The sequence below is a fragment of the Passer domesticus genome, chromosome Z, assembly GCF_036417665.1.
Source record: "Passer domesticus isolate bPasDom1 chromosome Z, bPasDom1.hap1, whole genome shotgun sequence".
NCBI lineage: Eukaryota > Metazoa > Chordata > Aves > Passeriformes > Passeridae > Passer > Passer domesticus.
The window spans coordinates 48,200,039-48,205,595 of NC_087512.1; positions in this window are offsets into that span (position 1 = coordinate 48,200,039).

Here is a 5,557-nt window from a genome sequence, read left to right on the forward strand (position 1 = left end):
AATTCTGTTGCAGCTGAAAAGATCCAGGTACGCTGCGCCCTGAGCAATAGCAGTAGATAAATGGACATAGAGAGACTTGAGGAGCAGAAGCAGCATTAAATCCATGACAATATGTAGGTGTGGAAATAGAGAAATCCACCCATCGTTGTGCAGCCCACGCATCTCCACTGGGTTCTGTAGAATGGCAGCAAATAATGCACAGGTATCGAGACCATGACTGACCCAAGAAGAGCAGGGAACAAGTTGGAAATGAGTAGGGGAAAAGAGTTTTGTAGAAGGAAATCATGCTGTATAGGCATTTGTGTTCTTTCCACAGCATGTAGAACTTAGAGCATGAATATACATCAGATTTAAATATTCCTGTAAAGCCTTAGAAACATTCCTTTACATGTGGTTATTTACACAAACATACCTGTGAACAAATAAAAAAAATCCACAACTACATGTATCATTAAGCTGGATCCTCTGTAGATTCTCACATTAACGCTTGCAAAATTACATGATACTTCCAAACATCTAAAGACTTTTGTCCTCCGTTTGCTTCTTTAAAGCTCACAAAATGTAATGAAATTCTCTTTAAAACTGCAGAGAATGCTGCATGGCTAAGCAAGCCATTATTTGCGTGCTCACAACCATCTCTTCCTTGTCTGTCAGAGTCACTGACACATTAATTGCTTATCCAAACTCCAAACAGTTAATGAGTCACTCTGAAGATGAAATAAATATTAATATGAGCCAATTTGAATGGAATTCATGTTCTCTGCCTCTTAAAGCTGAAGGTCTGTATTTATTCCATGTCAGAATTAAGTCTTGATACCTAATAAATGGGAAAACATGAAATATGCCGACTAGGGCACCATGTTTCAAAGGATAATTGCATTTTAGTCTTGTTGGACCAAATCGGTGATCAAAGAGAGAAAGGACTGGTCAATTAGAACCGAGAAAGCAGGTGAAAGAGCTGTCTAGGTCTGGTGCAACTGGAGTTAAAAATGGAGTGTGTGGGTTTTGAAGTTGGGCAGGGATTCCAGAGCAGATGATTTTAACATAACATTACTAAATGCGTGATCTTCAAACAAACACCTTGGCAGCAAATATCATGACATAAGAAATGTGATATTCCTTGCATTGAGCAAAGGAAGGGGAGAAGGAAGGCATGGAGTTTTCAGGGGTATCCAAATAAATCCACTTTATTCTGGATCAATATGGAATTTTCATGAAGCCAAACCATGAAGTGGAGGGTTCTTCAGCCATTCAATTTTTTAGTAAAATTCAGTGAAAGATACTATTTTGGAGTGTAAAAACTTTCATGTTGAAAATAGGAGTGTGCTGAGAGATCCTGAAGTCTGAGCCAATGGCAATTCACTGTTGAAAATCCAAGTCGAAAACTTTTCAAATGAAATGACCCAGGATGAAGTAGAAAACAGAAGTCCTTACCTTGAATCTTTTATGTGCCTCTTCTAACTCATTCCTGAAAGTGGCAGGCAAAGAGGATCCCACAGAAATCAAAGGAGCATCAGGGTATATCCCCGAAAGGCAACTGTAGGTGTGAAACGACTTGGGAGTTAGAGAGACATCAGTGAGCCACTGGTGAGTCAAACTGTTAGTGAAGAGCCCTTCTCCAAAGAAATGAGAGCTTCTCTCTGTAGCCATGATATTTTATGAAAAACCCTTTGCTAGGATTTTTCTCCTATTCTAGCTGAGAAGCCTCAGAAAAGAAATGTAAACAATTAACTATCTGATGTCTGTGGAATGTGGTCTGGACATTGTTTACCAACAGGTGCATCTGTGATTGGTGCATGTTGGTTGTTTCTAATTAATGGCCAGTCACAGGTGCAGCTGGCTCGTACTCTCTGAGAGTCGTGAGCTTTTGTTATTCATTCCATTGCTGTCCGTTCTAGCCTTCTGATGAATCCTTTTCTCTCTATTCTTTTCGTATAGTTTTAGTATATCATTTTAATGTAATATATATCATAACATAGTAAATCAACCTTCTGAAACATGGAGTCAAGATTCGCAGCTCCTCACACAAAGCAGCAACCATGTCTCTGGAGGAAGCTGAGCAGCAGGATATTACGGCTCGTGTAGCTGGCAGGTATAAAGCAGATAAAGCAGGGAATTTGTGGAAATGAACCCTGGTATTCACTGGTCTCAGAAGGATGAAGAACCCATTTTATCAGACTCTGGGTCTTAGTAAGAAAGGAAGAGACCTCTATTTATTATATCAGGCCCAGCTGTTCATGGTCAGAGGTCGTATCAGCTGCTCAGCAGAAGGCACAGCTTTAACTCCAGCTCATCACACCTGGAGGCAGCCCTGGAAGTGCTCCTGCACCTCAGCTGGTGCCAGAGCACAGGGACACCCGCACACCCTCCTTAGACCCCTGTGTGCCATAAAACTAAAGGCATCTCCCCGAACCAACCAGCCAAAACAGCACTGAGCACAGAACATGTCACTGCCAGTGACGCCTGCATGAAAGGATACAGAGAAAAGTACAATTCCAAAACATATTGGGGGCTGAGTATAATACAGGAAAAATTCAGATTTTGGTACTTATCTTCATAAATGAGCATATATACTAGCTCTTTTCCCTAACGTGTGCTTAAACAGCCTGCACTTTCCATAGCAGTGTCTTAAATGCTTCCCTTCACACATTCCCAGCTAGCAGAGCTCTCACACAACCTGTTTTTTCTCTTAAGTGTAAGGAAGGACTTAGTTCAGATGAACTGTGCTGCTTCCTCTGAAAGATACAAAATTATGGAAACAATATATGCAAAGTCATAGGTTCTTTGAGGCAGGCCCTGGTATGTAAAATAAGGACTGTGTAAATGTAGCATCATGTCCACATCAGATAACACCCAAACCATTTTCTTAGGTTCATGTAAAATACTTTTTGTATCTCCCAGAAATGGCGCAGCCAAATGAGGTTGCGCTTAGAAACAAATGCGTTCCTCACGGTCCAAGCGGCCAAACAAATGACAGCTGCCAGTGACACTTTTCCTACGGTCCCGTTTGCCCCAAGCGCGGATAAAAGCGGCGTCCCAGCTGCTGCGCTCATTCCGGCCCGCGGATCCCAGCCTGCCCCGGAGCGTCAGGAGCAGGGATGGAAGCTCAGCAGCTCGGGCTCGATGCCGTGTGCTGCGCTCGGCGCTCCTGAGAGCTGCTGCAGGGCCGGAGCAGGCCCGGCCCGCGGGGAGCGGCTCCTGCTGCGGCAGCCGGGCGGCCTCGGGGCTGCAGGGGCAGCGGCCGGGCAGGGCTCGGCTCAGCCCCGGGCAGCGCCGCCTTCTCAGCAAAGCTCCGTGCCGGCTGCGGAGAAGGGCGGGGGACCTGCTGGAGAGATCCTGCAATGCCCAAATTCAGAGCCCGCGGCAAAGGCCGCCCAGGGCACAGCGACCTTCCCGTTGTCCTGCGGCCTTTTTGGGAACGATGCCAAAGGGGCCCGGGTCTCTCCTGCCGCCTGCGGGCACCAGCACGTTGCAGGGACCTGTCCGTCAGAGCAGGGTTAATCCGGGCTGGAGACTGCTGCAAACAGGCATCACAACATCCCTTCCCAAATTCCTCTGTGCTCAGGGCTGTGCCGGACAGGAGGAGCCCAACACCTGGGAAAAACTCCTGCACATTCACAGCAGCCTCAGCAGCCGTGGTTGTGCACACATTGCAGAGCGGTGTGCTTGTGAATTCTCAGCCAGCCTGGTAAGCATTTCAAAGGTTTCTGCAACCAGTCAATAGATTGATCGATCAATCAATATTTTTCGAGGATTACAAAAATAAGAAATTAGAGTACGAAGTCAAAACAATTATGTTACGACAACCAGCCTATATCTCAATTGAATTCTTGCATTATAATTTTTGGGAGACAAACCTCTCCCAATCTAGTACAAAAGTCTTTTCTCTATAGGGAAACACTTTACAAGTAATATTACCGCATTTAATAATCCGTGGGTTTTTTGCAGGTTCCACTAAACACAGCCTAAAAATATGTATAACAGAAAATAGTTGTAAGCTGAGTTATGAAGTTACAAAATGCAGCAACGGCCTGTTGTACCTGTCTGCGTACGTAAACATTTGCTCTCCCATCTGACGGCTCATTCTGCAAATTGCAATAAACAGCTGAATGCTCTCAGCAGCTCCAAATCCTTCCCCTTACCATCCTGAACGGATCGACAAAAGTAGCAATAACCAACATGAACAGCTCTTCACTTCTATTAAAACTTAACTCTTGAAAGATCCGTTTTTATTTTGTGTCTTCCAGGGGAAGCAGACATACCAAACACATGGGAGAACATAATTTTCCACGGTGCTGTTTGGTCTGGAAATTGGCGTGGTCAAGAGCTGCTTTCCTCAGGAACTGGTGGATAATCCCTCTAAGCCTCAAGAGCTGCATAATGAGTAAAGCCTGGACGGACCAACTTGCATTTCACGTGTTAGATGGCAATCCTTAAATACTCTGAGCGGTGTTTAATAAAGCAGTTAGAGGATACTGGAAAAACATCCTCTCCTGACTTGATCTGTGATTTGCAGGTAAGGAAAAATGTCCGTTTTCTAAAGAGAAAAAGAGTGTTTACATTGAGGAATTCCCTAGACCTGCCTGAGAAGGTTGCACTTCAGAGAAGACAAGGAAGCAATCTAGGGATCAAAAGGAAACTTAGTGTAGAGTTGAGAATAAAAACACAGAAACCCATACTGCAAACATTAACCCTTTTGATACACTGAATGGCTACGACTCTGTAACTTTTATTCCAAGTTGTACAAATTTTCATGTATTTTTTTTCACATTTATTTTTAAATAAGGCTGTACAAATAAAGTAGGGAAAAGCACGAAGTACAGTTAATATTGTCCACAGAGTGCTGTTAAATACAGGCAGAATCAAATAGTGTCAAACTATGTCAAGCAATCTCTGAAGTCTGCTAGTAAGTTGCTGACCAAAAGGAATGGTAGGAAAACCAGAACAAATGTAAGAAAGACAAGTCTGGCTATCACATCTTTAATAAAAATCCATGCATAAGTGCCTTCTATTATGATAAAAACATTTGTCCTGTTCAGGTCCGTGAAAGGATTCTCACTGATTGCAGTGGGTTGGAAATTGCATGCTTTGTGAAAAGATGACAGAGAGAACATTAAAGTGATCTGGATATCCTTTGTAATCAGTCTCTGTTTCCTCCAGTAAAAATGAGATACATGCTTATAAATCACAATCATTCCTCTGCTCTCTGGAAGTCTTATTTTGGTATTTCACACCACTCTTCAGATTGAATTTGCTGTTCTCCTTTCTATTCTTCTAGCAGTCACTTGAGTAGGGACAAAAGTGCTGACAGTTCACCGGAAAGAGTCAGAAAGTGCATTCCACTTGTGTGGTTGTTTTGTTTTTATTGCTACATCACATCCATGTGTGACCCTCTCCTTAAGTGAGTGTCACTATAACCATTCATACCTGCCAAATATCACAGTGATTCAGGAAAGGGATTCATTTGTTTCAGAAGTCAGACTCCCAAAGTCAGTGCCATTCACGAAGCTGTGTTCCCACCAATGGAGACCTCCTCAAAAAAGCCTCTTGGGTTTAT